A 24,003-nucleotide genomic window follows, 5' to 3' on the forward strand; every position below is an offset into this window, starting at 1 on the left:
ACAATTTACAGAATGGGAGAAAATACTTGCAAATAAAAATTCTGTTAAGATTCTAGTTCCAGAAAGTAGAGTGAACCCTTAAAACAACAAAGATTTGTATTTAAAGATGAGTAAAGAAAGAGAAAATACATTTGCAATATTGTACTTATCAGAAACAATACATGTCTAAGTGGTTCTGAGCAGTTCAAACCTGCTGTGTTCAAGGGTCAAGTGTACTGGTAATTAACAATCTGCACCTCTGTTGGCTCTAGATGACTATTTCTGTTTACTGACCTTACTACTTTATTTTTTTTTAAGATTTATTTATTTGAAAGAGAGAGAGAGGAAGAAGGAGGCAGGAGTGGGGGGAGGGTAGAGGGAGAGACTCTTCAAGCAGACTCACCGCTGAGGAAGGAGCCAGAGGCAGGTCTCAATCCCACAAACCATGAGATCATGACCCGAGCCAAAACCAAGAGTCAGATGCTCAACTGAAAGAGCCACCCAGGTGCCCCTGACCTTACTACTTTAAAGATAAAACTTTAATGGTGCATCATTCACTTAAACAGATCAACCCATTTCCATGTTTCAGAAATTTTAAGGCTAATATATTTAGTGATGCTTAATTAACAACTGTGGCAACAACAAATTAAAAATTCAACTAACGAAAGAACGTATCAAGCCATGAAAACACATAGATAAACTTTAAATACATGTTGCTAAGTAAAAGAAGCCATTCTGAAAAGCCTACATACTGTATGATTTCAATTACATGATATTCTGGAAAAAAACAAAATGACAGACGGTAAAAAGATCAGTAGTTGCCAGGAAGGAATGGAAGGAAGGGGTTAGTAAATAGGTAAAGCACAGGAGATTTTTATGGTGGTGAAACTGTTCTGTATGACACTGTAATTATGTATATGTGACATTATACATTATGTCAAAACCTATAAAACCTTATAGCATGAAGAGAGAACCCTCATGTATGAAAGTTAAAAAATATATTTAGAAAGTTGGAAGGTCCTAAGAAAGAATGCAGTCTATATATGATATAAATATCCACAAAGCCATACTTCTTAAATTAATATTGAGTAAATAAATAAATGTGGTAGAATAGATAAATCTTCCATACAGAATTCCAAATAATTTATGTAGATAATCCTCCCTCAAGGAGGTGATACATAACTCCCCACTTTTTAAGTACGGCATAGAAAAAGGGAAAAAAGAGTAATTCTACATTGGACGATTCTAACAAATTACCTCGGCCAGGTTATCAAAATCAACATTAACGGTGACAAATCATGTTAATAACATATACTCTAGATATGATGCATTGAAAATGGCACTGCACCTCTGTGGGTTTCCCTATGACCATAGTCTGATAACAAGAAAAACATGAGACAAATTCCAATTGAGAGACATTCAACAAAATACCTGACCAATATTCCTCAAAACTATCAAGGTCATCAAAAACAAGCAAATTCTAAGAACTTGTCACAGCCAGGAGAAGCCAAAGGATGAATGAGGACTAAATTTCATGGGGTATCCTGAATAAGGTCCCAAAACAAAGAAAGAACATTAGGTGAATGATAAGGAAATCTGAATAACATATGGATTTTACTTCATAATTATTTATATCTAAAAGCAATGAAGTAAATACAAGTAATGTAGCTCATTAATTTTACAAACATACCATAATAAGGCAAGGTGTTAATAATAGGGGAAACTGTATGGAGTACATAGTAACTCTTTGTACGATCTTCCCAATTTTTCTGTAATCTTTAGATTACTTTTGAAAATAAAGTCTATTTGGGGTGCCTGGGTGGCTCAGTTGGTTAAGTGTCTGACTCTTGATTTAGACTCAGGTGATGATCTCAGGGTAGTGAGATCAAGTCCCCCATCGAGCCCTGTGTTGGGCATGGAGTCTACTTAAGATTCTCGCTCTCCTTCTGTCCCCCAACCCCTGCTTGTATGCATTCTCTCTCTCTAATAAAAAAAAAAGATATAAAAAAGATATAAAGTCTATTTGATAATGTAAGATTAAAATTTAGACATATTTTTCCTAATTTACTGAATTTTAAGTATAAAGCAACTGTCTTCATATATATCCAGGCACAATAAAAAAGTCACCTAGAAGGACAGAAACTCAGGCTGCTTTCAGAACGTCCTAGAAACATTTGGTGCCAAAGTAAAACTATGGTGCAATAATAAGGTGGAGTGTCGAGATGTGTGACTCAAGAATCGTATACCTATCCACGTTAATGAATGTTCTAGTATAAGAAGTTTGACAAAAGATATTGTGAACATAAAAAGGATTGAGAATTCATAGTATCACAAGCATGTTTTGAAATATTTTCTTGAGCTAGTCAATGGATCGAATTAAAGAAGGTCAGATCTTGCAATTGTGGAGATTAGAGTATGAAAGAACCTGCAGAAAACAATTATATAATTAAGGGCAAACATTTGTGGGTATTATTATTAAAGAACAGGACATGAAGTTTAGTGATTGGCAACGTAAATATGTAATTAAGAGGTTGTGGAAGAAGAGATAGAAGAACTCTGAAATGGCAATTTCCCTCAGCTTTTATAGCTACAGGTTAGTTTTCTAAGGTCGGGTATTTTGGTTTTTTCACTAATACCTAAACAGCACTTAACATAGTGCCTGGTACATGGTAGCTGCTCAATAAATACTTATTGAATGAATAACAGAGTATCAATAAATATCATCTAAAGCTGACAAATCAATACATAGGGATTGAGAAGTGTTTAAATTTTCAAGGATATAGTCCTTTCAAATGATCAGAAGTCCAAAAAATCAAACACACACGAATCTTATGTATAAGAAAGTGCAAAAATTATATTACTAGCAAAGTTGATTTTTAACAGCATTTTCCTTGATTCACAGAGTATATTTCACAATAAAGTTCTAGCATGCATCTTTTTTAAAAAATATTATATTTATTTATTTGACACAGAGAGAGAGGCAGCAAGAGGGGGAACACAAGCAGGCAGAGTGGGAGAGGGAGAAGCAGGCTTCCCACTGAGCAGGGAGCCTGATGCGGGTCTCGATCCCAGAATGCTGGGATCACGCCCTGAGCCGAAGGCAGATGCTTAACGACTGAGCCATCCAGGCGCCCCCCTAGCATGCATCTTTATGCGACAAAATAACCTAGCATTAAAATATATAAAGAAAAAATCCGAAATAGAAATAAGCACTGATGCTCACTGCTCTCCATCCCCTTGTTTATTTCCTCAACTTCAGTAAGCTATAATTGACATATAACATTGTGTAACTTAAGGGTGTACAACATGATTTGATGTACTTATACATTATAATATATTTACCATCACAGTGTTCCCTGATATCTTCATTACATCATATAATTACCATTTCTTTTAGGGGGAAAGAACACTTAAGACCTACTCTCTTAACTTTCAGGTTTATAGTTCAGTATTGTTATCTCTAACCACAATGTTGTACATTAGATTCCCAGAACTTACTCATCTTCTAACTGGAAGATCAGAAACATCTCCTCATTTTCACCACCCCTAGCCCCTGGTAACCACCATTCTCCCCTTTGTTTCTATAAGTTCAGCTTTCATACATTTCACACATAAGAGAAATCATACTATATTTGTTTTTCTGTGTCTAATTTAACTTCACCTAGCATAATGTCTTCCAGGATCATCCATGTTGTTGCAAAGGTAGGATTTCCTTCTTTCTCATGTCTGAATGATATTTCCATTGTGTATGTGTGTGTGTGTATAGATACAGGTATATATACGTGTGTATGTATGTGTGTACATACATCACATTCACATCTTATTTATCCATTCATTCATTGAAGGATACTTAGTTTGTTTCTATATCTTGTTTATTGTGAATGATGCTGCAATAAATGTAGGGATGCAGATATCTTTTCAATATCCTATTTCCATTTCCTTTGGATATATACCCAGACGTGGGATTGCTGGATCATATCATAGTTCTATTTTTAATTTTTTAGTAACCTCCATTCCGTTTTCCACAATGGCTGTGCCAATTTACATTCCCACTGACAGCGCATAAAGTTTCCCTTTTATCCACATTCTTGTCGGCACTTAATTGTCTCTTGTCTTCTTGATGATAGTTATTCTAACAGGTGTGAGGTGATACTGTGGTTTTGATTTGCATTTCCTAGATGATTAATAATGTTGGCATCTTTATTCCAGGCCATGCCCATCCCCTTAATGCATATAGCCAAGATGATTAAATAGATGAATTCTTGTGAAACATTAATAAATACAAAATGTAAATACCGTATGAACTTTTCCAAGGCCAAAAACTAGAACAATTTAAAATATAATTTACAAAATCATCATAATGCTGACAACAAACCCTTACAAAAGGGCACCGAAAAACCTACAAACTAATCTATATAATTTTGAGGCAAATATCTTAAAAAAACATTAGAAAATAGAATCAGGCAGTTAATTAAGCATATATTAAACCATGAACAAGTGGAACATTTATTTAAAAATGTAAGGATGGTTTTGTATTAGAAAATCATTATTACTTACTATATGAATTAGCCAAAGGAGGAAAAACATAGTTATCCCGATGAATTATACAATATTATTTAATATAATTCAATACCCATCACTGATTTTAAAAACAAACTTTATAGAAATTTATTTATCATCAGCAGTGATGTCCTAGGACCTTTCCCATTAAAATCAGAAATGAGAAGTTTATTTTCTAGAACTGTATCAATTTGATAGGTTTTGGAAATTCTAGCCAATGTAATTAGACTAAAATAAATCATATTGGCAAATGGACAGTGGAAACAAAATTATTATTTATAAATGATAGGATTTTATGTTTTTAAAATGCAAGAGAATCAACTGAAAAATTCTTAGAAACAAAATAATTCAGTAAGGTGACCAGTTATAAAATTAATACGCAAAAGTCAATTATCTTTTCTATAAATAAATAAAAACTAGTTTCAAAAGATTATGGAAGGAAGCATCCTATTTACAATAGCACAACATCATCAGCTGAGTCTATGTGTATATATTTAATACAGAATGTTCATGACTGATAAGAAAATGTGTAAAACTTCTCTTATGTTACATGGAAAGCTACTTTGTTGTTGTCCGAGAAGATACTCCAAATATTTAGAGTCTTTTTAATTTAGTTATTAAATTATTTGTTTCTATTGCCATATTAGTAAGATTTTTCCATTTTTATTATCTTTTAGTCATGACAAAATGAGTCTAAAATTATCTTAAAAATAAATATTTGAAAATAACAAGGATATTAAAAGTGGAGTAATGAGGGGCGCCTGGGTGGCACAGCGGTTAAGCATCTGCCTTCGGCTCAGGGCGTGATCCCGGCGATCTGGGATCGAGCCCCACATCAGGCTCTGCTGCTATGAGCCTGCTTCTTCCTCTCCCACTCCCCCTGCTTGTGTTCCCTCTCTCGCTGGCTGTCTCTATCTCTGTCGAATAAATAAATAAAATCTTTAAAAAAAAAAAAAAAGATTTAAAAAAAAAAAGTGGAGTAATGAGGCAAGACTAAGTCTATTACATACTGGTTAGGTAATATTCCAAGAATAGATCAAACAATAGAAAAGAATAGAGATGCTGGAAACAATTTTGTGGGGATTCAGTATATTCTAAATAAGTAGGAATAAAATGGATTATTCAATAAGCATTGTTGGAACAATTGACTAGCTCTTTTGGAAAAATTTAGAAACTTGCATTTTTACCTCAAACTTTACAGTGAGATAAATTCCATTTTGATAAGTAGTAATGATAAAATAAAATAGGAATCCATATGATTCCAAAAAGTATTTTTTTATAATCTCAGATGGGATAAGGCTTTTCAAAACAAGACATGGAAACTATAAATCCATAAAAGAAAAGCTCGGTACTTTTTTATATATGAAAACTCCAAAAATACTATAAAGTTGGAAGATAGAAAGTAAACCAAATAAAAATATTTACAGTATATTGACAATTCATTTCACTAATATAGAAAGAGGTCATATAAATAAGGAAAATATGAACTGGAATAGAAAAATGGACAAAGTATATGAATGAAAATACACAGGAAAAGAAATAAATATAGCCAATAAGTCCATTAAGAGATGTTCACTCTTACAATTCAAAATTGTGATTTTAAAATTGGCAAGCACGTGTAAATTCTACAGTATTTAAGAGTGGACCCAATAAACACCGCTTCTCAATCCTCCATAATTTCTGTACAAATTGAGAAATGCAACTAAAGGCTAAGGCAGAATGAAACAGTTACGTGACTTAACAGTGCCGCGCTAAGGCGTGACTGTCCCTTGTCCCCATTAGTAGATTCTGTGTTTGCTGTGTGGAGCCTGACCTTAAGGGAAAGGGAAATTGAATGGGCCAGACCAAGTATAGCCAATTAATTCTCCCCCAATTTACCAAACATATACGTTATTCCAAGTCCTTGAGGAGGTGGAGAAAAGGCAAACCCGTAGTGTGAGAATTCCTGTCTCTCTACATGGAAGAAAGTATCAGTGCTGGAAGAAACATGTTCTTTAATTAGTCTTTTGACCTTTATAATTTTAACCCATTAACCTTAGCCATTCAATCTACGTTTACCCAGTGGTTTGGCTATTTACCTCAGTGGAAGAGATTGGCAGTCTTTCAAGACAGTCCTGCTCCCACCTTTCTGAGGCTGACTCTGTCCTATACGAAACCACTCACTCTTTGATATCTTTCTGGGACTTCAGTTGGTCAGCCTAGATTTTACCTGCAAAAAGTTCTGCAATAAATCAGAAGCCAGGCCAAAATGTGTTCCTTATTCTGTTTTCCAGCTGAAGTTATGTCCAGCCATTATGTTCAACATATACTCTCAGAGGTTTTGCAGTGTGAATAAAGGGCATTATTAAAATACTCTAACAATAAAATGCCGACCATAAGATCACCCACATTTGAATATGTTGCCCCATTATCAAATTCCTAGGGAGAAATAAAAGTTGAAGAATTAATTCTCCTAGAAAGTTAATGTCCAAAGATATTAAAGTTCAAAATACTTAAGACCCTAGATTAAATTATTTTGCTCTTGCTAGTTAAAAGTCCAAATTAAAATTTTCTCCAGTTTCTCACCCCCTACATCTCAGACATAGAGCTCATAAATACCTGGATAGAATCATCATTATTTTGGCAACTTCACCCTGGGCTCTCAGTGGAATGGGTGTAGTTCCTTCATACCCTTAGTACCTTCATTGTCAAGTCTTTCATGAGCCTTGAGTTTTGAATCTTTCAGAGAGTTCACAGGACACACAATTATAATGCCAGCCACAAACATGCCAAATTTAATTTTTTTAATTAAAATAGAATTAAATAGAATTAACATTCTATTAGCCATTATGCCAAGCAAAATCATTGTCCTTGACTGTAGTACCTAATTGTGTAAAACCCATAACAAAGACTCAGTAGTGTCTGAAGGAAAAAGGATAAAAAAAAGCATTCCTAATATTAGCTTCACCAGCATATTAATCGGAGGCTAGTTGTCTCAAATCTACAACCTATATACTTGAACTTAACCGGGAGAACTCTCCCTTCAAAAAACAAACTTTGGCACTATCCAAAATACTTAGCTTTTATTTGGGGTAGGGGAATCCACTTATGCAAATTGGCACCTCTCTTAGAGAGAAGCGTCTGAGATATCCTAGCCTTTATTCCAAGGTTTTATTATGCAAATTTTTATACAGTAAAGTTGAAAGAACACCCAGATCACCACCATCTAGATTCTACCATTAACACTTTCTGTACTTGACGTAGAACATATCTATCCATTTATTCATTCCTCCATCCATCCATCCTTTTTATTTTTATAGGATATCAAAGTAAATTGCAGACATCACTACAGTACAGAGCATGCAATTATTAACAAGAATTATCAATATTAGTTTACAATAATTTTTCTTTTGATGTAAAATGTACATGCAAGCAAAACCACAGGTAGTGAGGACAATCACTGAGTTTCGACAAGTACCTTCATCCATATAAGCCAAATCTCTGTGAAAGTACAGAATATTAATATCAGCCCAAAAGATTTTCCTATGCTCTTCCCGGTTTATCTCCATCGCTACCACCCTAAAAGGAAACCAACATATATAGCTTTGCCTGTTCTAGAACATCATACAAATAGAACCGTATAGTATATGTACTCTCTTGCCTTTTTTATTTAGCATAATGTCTTCAAAGTTAATGCATGTGTATAGCCATTATTCATTCCATTTTACTGCCCTGTTCAGCATCCCTTTGGCAACTTCAACCTGGGCTCTCAGTGGGATGGGTATAGTTCCTTCATATGGATAACACAATTTGTTGTTTGTGTTTTTTTTAATTTTATCTTATTTTATTTTTTTTAAATAATTTTTTATTATGTTATGTTATTCACCATACAGTACATCCTTAGTTTTTGATGTAGTGTTCCATGATTCATTATTTGCATATAACACCCAGTGCTCCACTCAATACGTGCCCTCCTTAATACCCATCGCCGGGATAATGCAATTTGTTAATCCATTCTTCTTTTGATGTACACATGACCTGATGACGGTTTTGACTATTATGAATAAAGCTGCTATGAATATTCATGGACAGGCTTTTTTGTGAAATATATAATTATTTCTCTTGGAAAAATAGCTAGGATGGAATTGTTGTGTTATAAGGTAAGGGTAGGTTAGTTTTATAAGAAACCGTAATATCCTTATACCATTTTATACTCTCACCCATACTATATGCAGGTTTCAGTTGCTTCACAACCTCATCAAAATTTGGTGCTTTTAGCAATTTTATTTTTAGACTCTGTGTGTATAATGGTAATTCGCTGTGGCTTTAAATCGAATTTCCCTGAGAACAAATGATACTGAAGACTTTTCACTTGCTTATTTGTCAATAGTAGGTCTTATTTTGAGAAGTACCTACTCAAATATTTTGTCCATTTTTTAAAAAGATTTATTTATTTATTTGAGAGAGAGAGGGAGAGGGAGAGAAAGAATCTCAAGCAGACTCCCTGCTGAGCATGGAGCCCAATGTGGGGCTTAGTCTCACGACCCTGAGATCATGACCTGAGCTAAAATCAAGAGTCAGACACTTAACTGACTGAGCCACCCAGGTGCCCCTTGCCCATTTTTATTAGGTTTTTGTCTTTTTGTTATGGATATACAAGAGTTCTTCATATATCCTGGATAAAATTCTCTTATAGGTATATGTGTTGAGAATACTTTTCACTCTCTGTGGTTTGCCTATTCATTTGAATTGTGTCTTTTGATAAACAGAATTTTAAATTTTTGGAGAAGTATAATTTATCATTTTTTATGGTTATTTTCTCCAACTCACCTGAAAATCTTTGCCTATACTGAAATTACAACAATATTCCCGTTTTTCTCTTAAAGTTTTATAATTTTTTATTTTATGTTTGTCTGTAGTTCATCTTGAATTAGTGACTGTGTGTGCTGTGATGTAGAGTTTATTATGCTCATTTTTCTCCATCAATATATACTTATTTCAGCTCATTTTGTGGAAAACATTTTTCTTTCTCCATTGGATTGCTTTGGCCCTTTTGCTAAAAATCACATGATCAGATATGTGTTGCTGTATGTCCAGTCTCTCTACTCTGCTCCATTCATCTACCTCTCAAACATTATTAAAATAAAACAATCTATGTCTCAACATGATTCAAATAAAACACTGTCTTAATTTGTCTAGATTTATACTCAACTTTGAAATCAGAAAATTTTATTCCTCCCACTTTGTTCTTTTTCAAGATTGGATTGGATAATCCAATCCTTATTTTTTGTGTCCTTATTTTTTCCATATAAATTTAGCATAGCTTTGTAAACTTTGGATTAAAAAAAAAGTGCTGCTGGAATTTTTATTGAGATTGCATTGAATCTATTGGTGTTTGGGAGAAAAACTCACCTCTTAATGAAATGGATTCTTTTAATCCATAAAAAATGTATTTATTTTGATTTCCCTTCAGTTCTTTAAGAAATGCCTTTTACTTACAGTGTAGAGGCCTTGCTAAATAAACTTATTAGTTCTAGTAGACTGCGTACATTTTTCTACATAAAAAAATCTTGTCATCTTCAAATAAAGATAGATTTGTGTTTCTTATTTTTATGCCTTTAATTTTTTCTTGTCTTGTTGCAATGGCTGGAACAATCACTACAATTTTGAATAGAAATGATAAGAATAGGCAGCCTTACCTTTTTCTCCATCTTACAGGAAAACGATTTAGTGTTTCACCATTTACTATGGTTGTAACTTTCTTTTTGTTGCTACTTTTTAGTATATTAAAGAAGTTGCCTTCTTATCCCTAGTATAATAAGAGTTTCTTCTTATCATGTTTGAGTATTGAATATTGTCAACTTTATTTTGCTTCTATTAAAATTTTCATATGGTTTCTCTCCATTATTCTGTTAATATTGTGAAAAACATTAATTAATATTTGAATGTTGAAGCATATTTGGAATATCTTGCATTTTTGGAATAAATTCTACTTGGTCATGCTATATTATCCCTTTTATATATTGTTTAACTCTATTTCCTAGTATTTTACTTAGGAATTTTTCTATATATGTTTATAAGAGATATCGATTTATATTTTTGAATGTGCTACTGTCAAATTTTGGTGTTAGGAATATACTAGATTGTAAAATGCAATGAGAAGTGTTTTCTTCTACTCTGTTTACTTAATGAATTTATGTATTCTTGATATTATTTCTTCCTGAAATATTTGATAGACTTTGTCAGGGAGAAGGAATTTCCTCTGCCCTTAAATGTCCTTCTAGAGAGACTAAGAGTCAAATTAACATGAGACAGATAACAGGAAAAAACAAATTCAATTTTGTACATATAAGGATTCTACACGAACATGAAACTCCTACGACGGTCAGGTAAAATGAGACATGTCATCCTGAACCAAGGGGGTAGGGGTCTGGGACTTTAAAGCGAAGGAATGTAGTTCACAGGAAAATGAAAAAGAGTAAATATTTGGTAACCAAATGTTTGCTGGGCCACTCAGAAACAATGGGATATAGAAGACTGATCAAGCATGCCTTGCTAGGTTTCTCTCTACCACACCTAGTTAATATCATAATGTAGTTATCTGTGGTAATAGCTCTCCTCCTGGAGCAGGTCCTCTATCTAAATTCTTTTTAGGCAATTGAGGAAAAAGGTGAAGAGCTTTTCTGAATCCGCTGGATTTTTATTGCTTTTTAACTCAAAATAATCTTCATGCCAAAGAGGCCCACCTTGGTGTAGTCTATCCTTGGCCCCTACAAAATCATCAGTGAATCCGTCTGTGCTTGCGTTTTTCATTGTGGGAAATTTTGATAGTAAGTTCAATTCATCTTATTGATGTAGGGCTATTTAGACTTTATGCTTCATTGTGTATTAATCTTGGTAAATTGTATTTTTCTAGAAAATTATCTATATATCAAAGTCGTTGAGTTCTCTGCAATAAAATGATGTATAATTTTCTCTTATAGCCTTTTTAATGTCTCTAACATCTATACAGAAAAACGTTCTTTCATTCCTGGGATTAGTAATCTGAGTTCTTGCTCTTGTTTTCTTAGTCATCTTACCTAGGGGGTCTATCAGTTTTGTGTCTCTTCCAAGACAAGCTTTTGGCTTTGTTAATCTTTTTATGTTGTTTGACTATTTTCAGTTTTATTTATTTCTTGCTCATTATTATCATTTCCCTTTCACTTTCTCCTCTTAACTTCAGAAGGTGGAATCTTGAATCATTTTTAGATTTTAGACCTACCTTTTTGCTCATGTAGACATTTAAAGGTATAGATTTTCCTCTAATCACTGCTTTAGCTATATTTCGTAAATTTTGACATGTTCCAGTTTCATTATAATTCATTTTGAAATATTTTCTAATTTCTCTCATGATTTCTTCTTTGAACCATGAATTACCTAGAAGCATTTTAATTTAAAAATACTTGGTATTTTCTAGATATCTTATTGCTCTTCATTTTTAATTGAATTTTATTGTTGCAAGAGAACATACTCTGTATTTCAGTCCCTTTAAATTTATTGATATTAGTTCTTTGGTCGAGCTCAGGGTCTATTACATTTTGGTAAATGTACCATATTCACTTGGAAATAATTACGTTCTGCACTATTAGGGTATAGTGTACCATAAATATCAATTAGGTCATGTCGATCAATAGTGTTGTTCAGATTATCTATGTTTTTATTGATTTTTATCTAGGTCTACTATTTGCTGAGAGACAGGTGTTAAATCCCCAACTGTTGTTATGGAATTAACTATTTTCTCCTCTATGTTGGTCAAATTTTGCTTCATGTATTTTGAAACTGTGTTATCAGATGCATGCACATTAATGATATTTATATCTTCCTGATGAATTAATCCTTCTATTGTTATGAAGTGGCTCACTTTTTATCTCTTTATCTCTTTATTTTGAAGATTCGTCTGATATTAATTTAGCTCCTTCAACCTTATGTTTACATTATAATTTTTTGAGGAGGCATATAAATTTACAAAGTTGACAGTCCTATTCACCAGATCTTATTTGAGACTATTTTATTGTTTATTCAATTTGTCTTCATTCACATTTACATTTTGAGCCTATATTTTTTCACTGATTTGGACTCTTTCTTGCAAAGTAGTGTGCACATTGTTTTATAAACAGGAATTTTCCAGCCTAGGTCCTAATGGTAACTTCCACTGTTACTTGCTATGGAATAGCTTAGTTCTCAGAAACCTGTCTCCTAGAGAAGACTACTCCCCTGTAATTAATGAATTCAGATTCATGCTGAGACCACATGTTTGAGGGTCTTTTGAGCCTGTGGACAATCTACATGAATCTAAATTTGTCTCACTCACCATTGCTTTTTAGGCACTGAACGTAGCATATGTAGGGTTGCCTTTACTAGGTCATAACAATTTGTTTTTAGAGGAGGGGAGAGATGAGGGAGAGGCAAAGGGAGAGGGAGAGAGAGAATCTTAAACAGGCTCCATACCCAGCACAAGCCTGGGAGCCCGGAAGCAGGGCTCGATCTCATAACCCTGAGATCATGACCTGAGCCGAAATCAAGAGTGGGATGCTTAACTGACTGAGACACCAGGCACCCCAGGTCATAATAATTTTTGCATGAAAACTCTAGAGCTTTATAATGTCTGAGGAATTCAGCTTTCAATATAAAAGCAATAAATTGTGTTCTATCAGTGTCTAAAAGATTCTCCTTTCCTCATGTTTGAATCTTTGCCTCAATTGTACCCCCTTATAGAAGCGTCAGTGCCCCAGCCATGTCTGCTGAGGCATCTTTAACCCCACACACATGTGCTACGGACAGTGCCTTTGGTGTTTAAATTTAAGCTGTAATCTGTATCCTAAATTCCCCACCTTGTGGTTAAGTCTGTTCACTAAGTGTGAGTTTTTTTTCTGAGGCCCACGCGGTTGCTCAAGCCAGTAAAGGTAGCATTTGTTTGCTAAGCCCCATGTGGCCATCATTTTCTAAGGCCTGCCCGTGGCTATGGCCCCTGTAACCTCTTTCTTTGCCAAGGTCCAAAATTTTAAAAATTTTCACTTATACCATCAATGAAATCTGAAACCCTAGGTTTGTGTGTTACTCAAGGCCTTGCATATGCAGTGCCTCTAAAGAAACATTTGTTGATATAAAGACTGCATATGCTATGTTCACCCGCCAAGGGCCAAACGCAAAATAGCCTGAAGGCATAGCAGTTAAAGGCTCTCTTCACAACTGTTAAAACCAGCCAGTTTGTGCAATATAGGCCACTGTCAACTTCCAAGGTCAAAAACCCATGTGTCCTGCACTTAATACAATGCCACCAAAATTTAACATCATCCATAAAGGGCATGTGATAAGCCTTAACCTCCAGAAGTTATTCTGTCCCCCAAAGGACTATTTATCAATATTTCTGATTGAACCAAGTGGGAAATACGACAAAAACTGAGGAAGATGTGGATTAAAATATAACCTTTGTTCCTGAAAATTGATGTTGGAGAATGCGGCTTATATCTATGAGTCGGGTTCCAAATATTATATTCCACTAGAATGTAAGAGCAAATGATTCTGATCAAGGAAGGGAATTTCAGTATTAATGATTATAGAGCTGGAGCAGTTTCTGATGTCTTCATACTGATATGCCAGTTGTGGTAGGCTGCCTCCAGAGGAGCCCAAGAGAACATGTGCTCCTTGTGGACAATTTATTCCCAAGTGACAAAAAGGAGAAAACCGCTAGTCCTAAGAATTTTCTCTTTCCAAAAATTACTAATCATATTAAATCACTCCTCAGCCCCTAAGGCAAAATGAGTAAAGAAATGGAAAGAGGCCAGGAGCGTTATGCTAATAGATGTCTCTTCACATAAAAGGAAACATTAAGAATGAGGAAGAAGCAGTTCCTCTTAATTCCAGATCCAAGATATATTATTACAGTACGAAAGCAAGTTTTGGGCTTATTTAATAAAGAAAATGCATACAGCTAAACCATGTGGACGAGAACAAAGTCTTGAAAGAGCAATTTGTTGAGAAGGAGAAAGGAAGTAAACGCATGCATTTTGGAGTACTTTCTCCATGTTTAACTCCACAAGGAAGGAGATACGAGAGTATCTTGAAGGCAGCATTGTTCTTTTAGAATGAGGAAGATGATCATGGTTAGTGGAGAGGACAATATTAATGCTCAGGAAGAGACGGAAGACCCAAAAGGAAAAAGGAAATTATTGTTGACTCCACCCATTTTCTTCTTTACAAATTTGATTAGTCCATGTGAATAATTCTGTGTAATTGAGTTTATTCACTTTTCTGAAACAGGTGTAGAAAAGGAAGAATGGACACGTGTGTGTTGAGGTGAAGAAGCAGCGCATAAGTCAAGCTGATTGCAGAAAATATTTGTCTTCTACTCTCCTTAAAATAGGGGCTAAACGTGTTGAAAATAGTGCGACTGAAGGACTCGGGGATAGCTGTGAGGTTGCAGTAACTACTGTGGGGAAAATATTTTTATGATGCTTTTCTGCAAGCAGCTCTCTTTTCTCATAACTCAAACTACCCAAATCCTCTGTTGAAGCAGTTGGCTTATATTGGCATGTCTGTAAAATTATTTGCTGATCAGCTACTTAGTCAAACGAATCAGATATGAGGCCTCTTCTGTGGGAATTTAGATTTGAGACATTGGGAAACTATTCCAGGTTGTTGTGGGAATCTGAGAGGAAAATAATGTAAATGAACAGAGATGCCAAGAAGAAAGATCTTGTGGCCTGCGAGGTAGCCAGAGACAGAACGAAAGAGACCTAGAAAGTGGTGCCGTAGCATACGACGGCATCCAGTTACCAACTATGAGTCGCTTTGAGTCTGGATATAGATATATTTTTAAAGATTTTATTTATTTGAGAGAGAGAGAAAGAGCATGAGCAGGGTGAGGGGCAGAGGGAAAGGAAGAAGCAGACTCCCCGCTGAGCAGGGTTCCCAACGCAGGGCTCGATCCTGGGACTCCGGTATCATGACCTGAGTCGAAGGCAGACACTTAACCTACTGAGCTCCAAAGAAAAACAACCCAGGCACCCCAAGTCTGGATATATTAATACTCATGAGGTCTCTACTGTTTTCAAAACTTTATCCCCCATTTTTTTCAACTTAATTTGAGCTATCTTAAAACCAAAAGAACTTTTTTAGAGAAGGAAATACTAAGAATGAATGATGTGATAATTTAATGGTATAGAGGTTCTAGCTGAAATATTGGAAATGATACATTTTCACTGGAGCCAATCACCATGTGTTGTGTGACATCCTCTGGCAACGTTCAGAAGCCCAGAAGTAGTCAAAAAGAAACTAGACATGTAGACTAAGGATTTTAGAATTAATTGACTAGGCGGATACTGTGGGAAGAAAAATAAATTCAAGCTGCTGGTAAGAGTACACTTTAATAAGTCACCTATGAGTGTTTAGGTAATATAGGGAGTTATGAGAAAAAGGGGTAACAGAGGATTAAAAGTTTTGATGAAATAAAAAACTAGGCTATTTAGGATGCAAGAGTAGGAGAGGCTAAAGGATAGAAGAATGTGATGGGAGAAATTTCAAAGTTAAATATTATAGTGGTGGAATAGTTCTGCATGATGGTAATTTCTAGTGAATATCATTGTGAATGAATTGCAGAATTTATGCAGGCAGGCCAGGTCCAAGGACCCAGAGAATGTCCTGCAGGACCAGCCAGTAGGATCCCTGGCTGCGTGCAGGATAGAAATCAAATGCTAGCCAGCGGGAGGCAAAAGCGGAGTTTATTGAAGGTAGAGAGAGAGTGCAGCTACAGACCGAGTATCTTGTCTTTGTTTGGGGCCTGGGGGTTTTATTGAGGATTGTGGTGGGGTGTACATGTCTTCTTAGGCATCCAGGACCCAGTTAGAACAAAGACAAGGATCCAGGTTTATTCCTTGGAGCCAGGGGGTCTTAGCATGGAGATGTTTAGTGCAGGTGGTCTGGAATACACATGTGATAGCTTCGTCTGGTCATTCTCACCAGGTCCCTCCTTAGATATTATCTAGTCTAAAGAAATCATTTACTCCTTGTCCCTTACAAGAAAGACATACACTATGTGCCTTATGAGGCATGCATGAAGTGGGGGTGCAGGTCCTAGCAAGAATAGAAGCAGGAAAAGGAGCAAAAGCAGATTTTTATGGAGTCCTTCAGTTTCCCCATGTCAGAAATAGAATGTGGAAGACGATCAAGGAAGCATAAGGGAGTCATCACGGATGTGCCATCTATTTTTTAGTTGAAATATCATAGGATTACTGTGATGATGAAAAAATATATAACTGTAAAACGGATGCCAACATCTTCAAAGAGTGTGGAAGAGTGACTTGAAAATGAAACAAGATTAGGAAGAATGTAGTTTTATAAGCTTCAAATGAGTATGGGGTATTGAACAAAGGTGATGAAACCATATCAGAGAAATAGTAAAGGGGAATCAGAGGTATTCCAACCCATTTTCCTGGACCTAATATATGTCCACTGTGGGAGAATAAGGAAATGTCAGTTGATAGTGCCATAGGGGAATCAGCGTCCACGAAGGAGAACTGGCTCTAGTTAAGTAGAAAGAAAAAAAAGAAAAAAAAAAAGGTGGAAAGAGAAAGTGGTCGAGAAAAAGTTGAATATATAAACATACCTCTTTAAAACAGAATTAGATTAGAAGTTGGGGGCATGACATTACTTTATTAGTGTAGTTTGAAGTATTATATGTGCCCTAAATTACATTTATTTTGAGGAACATACTCTTTCACTAAATCAGAGGCTTTTCTTCTCAAATTGGTCCAATTTATTGAGACTCCAGGGCACCGCTCTTTCCTGTCGTTCATGTAGCCATGTAGTATAAAGCAACACATTAAATTGGCTGAAGTTAAAATCCAATTTTTCACCAATAGATTTGGAAATAAGAAACTCATCCAACTCTAATTAAAACTCATTCGGATCACTCGGCTTCAACGTGGTTTGGAATCCTACATCCTTAAGTCCCATTAATCACGCTAATTGTGTAGCATATTATTCAGCACCTGTAAAGATAGGCACCTTAGAGATAATTTGCAAAATGTACAATTCGGATCCGATTTTCTCCTGTTCCTTTAAAAAGGGTAATAGAAGTAAAAATGTTATTTGAAATAAACCTCAGGTTTATGCTAACATAATATCATCATTAGCATTAGTATTTTTCTTGTCAAATGGTGTAATGCAAAAGACCATTGAACTTCACGTCAGAATATGTAAGTTCTACTCCTACCCTTGTCTTCTTTGAGCTATACAGAGTTTAGTTTTTTCATCTGTCTAATGTAGAAGGTAATCTGAATAATCTTTAATGATTTTCCAGCTTGAAATTGTGTTGGCTTCTCTCATTCTGTATATATCTCTTCTTTTTGCTAAAATGCAGGGAAAAATGTAGAAGCACACATTGTATTAGTCATGGTTCTCCAGAGAAACAGAATCAACTATATTTATATTTATTTACATTTAATACTATAATAATTTATATATGTATATTATACTATATATAAAATATACATGTAATTGTGTAAATTACATATTACATATTTACATATTATAATTTGCTATGTATATACAGACAGTCCCTGACTTATTATTTTGTGGCATTATAATGGTGTGAAAGCAATATGAATTCATTAGGAACCATACTTCAAATTTTGAATTTTGATCTTTTTCTGGGTTAGTGATAGATGGTATGATACCCTCTCATGACACTGTGTATGCAACTTACACACGTACGATTGTCTTTCACTTTCAGTACAATATTAAATAAATTACATGAGATATTCAATACTTTATTATAAAATAGGCTTTGTGTTAGATGATTTTGCCCAACTGTAGTCTAATATAAGTGTTCTGAGCACATCTAAGGGAGGTTAGGATCGACTACGATATTTGGTAGGTTAGGTGTATTATTGTTATTGGGACATAATTTTATCATAAGTTGAGGAAGATTTGTGTGTGTGTGTGTGTGTGTGTGTGTACAATCTGATTTGTTATAAGGATTTGACTCACGAGATTGTAGAGGCTGAAAAAAGTCCCACCATCTGCTGTCTGAAAGCCAGGGACCCAGGAAAGTGGATGCTGTAAATTCTAGCGTGAGTCCTAAGGCCTGAGAACCGGAAGGACCAATGGATGATATTTAAGTCCTAGTGCAAGGGCAGAAGACCTATGTCTCAGCTCTGCAGTTAAGCAGAGAGATAATTCAGCCTTCCTCTTCCTTTTTGTTCTATTCATTTCTTCAATGAATTAGATAATGGCCACCCACATTGGGGAGGGCAATGTGCTTTACTCAGTCCACCAATTCAAATATAGTAATTACTTCCAAAAACAGCCTACAGACACACCCAAAATAGTGTTTAATCAGATATGTAAGTATCCTTTGGCCTGGTCAAATTGACACAATACATTAGCCATCACAATTCCACTCCTGTCAACTTGGCATTGAAGCACACCTCCCTAAACCATACTTAATCTCTAGAGAAAAACAATAACAAGGTCATTATTCTAATGTAGTACAACTCCCCGCATACAACCAAAAATGCACGAACCCCTTCCAAAACAGGAGGTAAGGTCCTTGTGTGATGTTTTCTCTTTGATGTCCCATAACTTAAATGCTATGATGTAAAATTAACAATACTTACACTGTGATAGAAAGTCAATAATACATCTTATGTTACATGATGAGGGAATGAGATGAAAGAAAACAAAGATACTTGATACACACATACATATATAAAATATACTTAAACGTAAAATATATTTATAACCAAATCAAATAAGGGGGGAATACTCATTATATTTGTGTCCTTGTTTCTGTAACTGGTCACATGGTTATAGCTGGTTTTTATAACGATTTTTTCCCACTACCCATCTGTGTTTCCTTTGCCTTCAGGAAGTACCTCATCTCACCGTGGTTCTTTACTTGGTGGGGTGAGCCAAACCTTCATTCCTGAAGGGTCTAGGACATTAATGATCCTGCTTGGATTGAGTTGTTGTAGTTTTCCATTGATTTTAATCACAGGGCGTGATGATATTAAGAGACACCCTAAGGGATCCTCTGTATTCCAGACATACTCTTCCTTACCTCTTCTGTGCAATAGTAATCTGACTTCCCCTTGATAGTCGGGACCAGTTACCCCAGCCAGCACAGTAACCCCCTTCTTCACCTGTTGATTCAGAGGCATGAGGAGCCTAAAGTGGTTGGGCAGTAGTCTTAACTTCCAGTTTAATAGAATCATTGTTGTGTTTCCTGGTGGAAGTATTTCTCCCTTGGAACTAAGACCTCTAGGCCAGCAGCATAAGGACGTGACCAGAAGGAAAACTTCCTCCACCCTTCAAGATTTTCCAGCTGGACCAAGAATTAAATTTACATGAGATAGATTAATAGGAGAAGAAACCCCAAAGTTTTATTACGTGTGCACAGAGTCCCAATAATGAAACTGAGAACTGAAAAATGACCAAACAGGCAGTCTCTATACTTTTTAAATAAAAAGACCATATATCTATGAGGACTTGACAGGAAAAAGAAGACTTTGGGAGCTTCAATTAATAATGAATTTCTAACAGAATTTGGACAAGGTAGTGAATTAGTAAAAATCACAAGGATTGTTTATATAGCCTTCTTGTGATAAGGATGTCTCTACCTCCTGGTAGGATACCTTTTACATGGGGTATTTATTTCTTGTTTTTATGGGGACAGAGGAGGATCTGAGTTTCCTTCTTGTACAGGCTGTCTCTTAAGTAACTTTTATTTATAATCAGTATGCCAAAGTGGCACATTTTGGGGAGGGCTGCCCTTGGCCATTATAGTTGCAAAAACAGGAAGCGAAAATATTGCTAGTGGGTCACAGGGAGTAATAGTGAGTGGTGCCACTCCCGTTTCTACCCCTTGATTCCTGGATTCATGAATCCTATCAGAGAAACAGCACCGCATATTGGCCTTGCAATCAGAGCATATACAGCCTTCTGGAAAACCTTGCCCTAGGCCTCCAAGGTATTGCCACCTAGTTGGCACTGTAACGGAGTCTTCAGAAGGCCATTCTACAATTCTATCAAGCCAGCTGATTGTGGAAAACAGGGTAAAACCAGTGAATTTTATGAGTATGGGCTAATGGCCACATGTTTGCTGGGAGGTGAGTTCTTTCATTAGAAACAGTGCTGCACAGAATACCATGATAATGGAAAGGCATTCTGTGAGCTCGTGGTTGGTAGTCTTGTCATGCAAGAAAGGCAAATCTGTATCCAGAGTCAGTGGCGATTCCAGTAAGAACAAAATGCTGCCACTTCCAAGGTGGCAACAGTACAATGTAATCAACCTGCCACCAGATATCCGGCCGATCTCTCTGGGGGCTGGTGCCACATCAGGAGCTCAGTGTTAGTCTCGTGTGCAGGCTGGTGGGGCGCTCGGTGGTGGCCACAGCCGGGTTGGTCTTGGTGAGTGAAAGTGCACGTCAATGAGCCTCATCTTCATAACCTTCATCCCCGTGTAACCTTCATCTCTGCCACCATGGGCACTTTGTTCGTGAGGTCGTTGGACAATGACAGGGGTGACTGGGGAAAGAGGCTGACTGGCATATACAGAACAGGTCATCCTATCCATTTGATGATGACAGTTGTCCTCTGCTGAGGGCACCCTTTGGTGAGCATTCGCACTGGACACAAATATCATGTTTTTTGCCCATTCAGAGAAGCCTGTCCACATACCTCTTCCTCAGATTTCTTTGTCATCAGTTTTCCAATCGTGTTCCTTCTAAGTCTCTGAACATCCAGCCAAATCATTGGCCACAGCCCGTGAATTGGTATATAACTCCATGTCTGGCCATTTCTCCTTACAAGCAAAGTGTAAAGCAACGTGCACTGTTTAAAGTTCTGCCCACTTGGGAGGATTCAGCTTCACCGCGGTCCTTTAGGAATGTCTCAGAAAGGAGCTGTGGTGTATAGCTGCCCATTTGGGGATGGTGCCTGCTCGCCTATAAAACCATCTGTAAACTAGAGGCTGTTCTTGCTCTGCTGACAGATCATAAGGAACTCCCTTGAGACCACAGGTGCGGGCTGGGAGAGACAAGGCAATATACCAGGAGCAGGCACTTGGGACACTTCGTGTAACTCACTTGTGCCTTCATGGCCTGCTTGGGCTCAATCACATATATACGCCTTCCATTTGAATATGGAGTGCTGCTGTGTAAACCCAGCTTTGTGGCTTAGTGGATCAGATAACACACAAAATTCATCGTGGATAGCTCAGGTTGCATGGTAACTTGATGGCCCATGGTTCAGCATTTGGTCCCTACTAAGGCCCAGTAGCAGGCCAAGAGCTATTTCTCAAAAGGAGAGCAGTTATCTGCAGAGGATGGCATGGCAAAGCTTTGCCTCAAAATCCTCAGGGCTAGTGCTGTCCGTCAACTACAGGAGCCTCGTAAGAGTTCCAGACAGCATCCTCGTCTGCCACTGATACTTCAAGCACCAGTTGATTGGCTGGATCACATGGTCCAAGTCTGGGAATTGATGGAAGGTCTGTAATTCTCCGTTTTTGTGATTCAGTTTTGACTTTTTTCACTTGACCTAAGACTTTTCTGTTTATACAGCTCAAGTAAAAATTACTCGGCTTCCTATCTATTCCACTTCTAGGAATACCGTGATCAATTAGCCAACTTCATAGGTCCATGAGGCTCAGACTATTCTGATTGCTGCTTTGACTCTGCTGTTCACTATGATAACCGTACCCTCCTTGCCTGTGGTGGTTGAGGGCCACCACCTTACCCCTGCCAAATAGGATCCAATTACCCCTGTTGTATATAGGTCTCCCAATTCAGTGGCTGCACTTACCACCGTAAATTTTGGTTTACAGGGAAGAGCAATCACAGAGCTCTTTGCAGATGCCAGGGCTCCCCTCACACATTTATTTCTCACATATGTCTTCTGGACCCTTCCAGAAGGGTGGGTGAATAAGTCTTTTTTGTTTTTAATTCAGTTAGCCAGTTTATAGTACATTGTAAGTTTTTGTCGTAGTGTTCAAAGATTCATTTGTTGTGTATAACACCCAGTGCTCATCCCAACATGTGCCCTCCTTAATACCCATCACCCAGTTACCCCATCCCTCCACTCCCCTCCCTTCTGTAACCCTCAGTTTTATTTCCCAGAGTCCAGAGTCTCTTATGGTTCATCTCCCCCTCTGATTCCCCCCCTTCATTTTTCCCTTCCTTCTCCTAATGTCCTCCACGCTATTCCATATGTTCCACATATGAGTGAAACCATATGATAATTGTCTTTCTCTGCTTGACTTATTTCACTTAGCATAATCCCCTCCAGTTCCATCCATGTCAATGCAAATGGTGGAAAATAGAGCTACCCTACAACCCAGCTATTGCACTACTGGGTATTTACCCCAAAGATACAGATGTGGTAAAAAGAAGGGCACATGCACCCCAATGTTCATAGCAGCAGTGTCCACAATAACCAAATTGTGGAAGGAACCAAGATGTCCTTCAACAGACGAAGGGTTAAAGAAGATGTGGTGAATAAGTCTTAAATGACAAATCCACAGTTAACATTTCAATCCTCCTAGGCTTTTGGATCCCTTCCTCGGGATTATAATGCAGATTTAATTCCCTCAGACAGGTGGAAAGGCCAGTAAGGCTGGGGTAGAGAGGCTGATATTACTGGAGGTGGAGGTGTTGTTGCCGGTAGGGTTGGAGAGGCTGCTTCTGCTGTGAGTGGGGAGGCCACTTCTGATATAGTGGGGAGGCTCCTTCTACTTGGGTTGGGGAGATCTCTTCCGCTTGCAAAGAAGACTCAGAATTTAGGGGTTCAGTGTACCCAGTTTTAGCACGCTCTTGCCACATGTCCCCATCTCAACTTGTAGGATCCTGTAGGATCTTATTCTTTCTCAAAGCCCTCACTTTAACAATAGACACCCAGAGAGGCTGGGAGTTCAGCTTAAGTTGTAATTTAACCAGTTTCCTTATGAGATTCTGCATTTGATTTTCATCAATTTCTATAGCCCCGTGACTACGGGAGGTAAGGCTCTCCTTCAGGGCACACATAGACCCCTTTAGGTTATTTATGTGACTCTTGAATTGGGAATTTGAATCCCTGAGCTAATCCTTTTCTTTCACCATTTTGTCCAGTGACATTAGGGGCAACTTGCCAATCTCATTCTATCTGTATAATTTTTCAGAACTGTTTGAAAGTATTCTATGTGTAGTCATTCGGCTCTTTGCTTCTTACAAGTGGTTGATTAGCAACATCCAATGCAGAGATTTTGCTCGTCTCCATTGCCAGATCACGCCATGGGCTATCAATGCTCTCTTTACCATTGGCAATACAATCATTAGAGTCTTTACATCTAATCATATTCAAGAGCCAATTCTAGAAATCCCAGAACCAATTCAGAAAACTCAACCTTAAGATTCGGTTGCTGTAAAATCATTCTTGGTGCCAAAATGTGCATTAGCTAGGCTTCTCCAGAGA

The 24,003-nt window shown here is 36.8% G+C and overlaps 1 pseudogene; it reads right to left on the minus strand.

The window, feature by feature from the left end:
- LOC113270987 (uncharacterized) overlaps positions 1 to 23,375 on the minus strand; it is an 86,455-nt pseudogene extending 63,080 nt beyond the window's left edge.
- Positions 23,376 to 24,003: the final 628 nt, after the last annotated feature.

The sequence above is a fragment of the Ursus arctos genome, chromosome X, assembly GCF_023065955.2.
Source record: "Ursus arctos isolate Adak ecotype North America chromosome X, UrsArc2.0, whole genome shotgun sequence".
NCBI lineage: Eukaryota > Metazoa > Chordata > Mammalia > Carnivora > Ursidae > Ursus > Ursus arctos.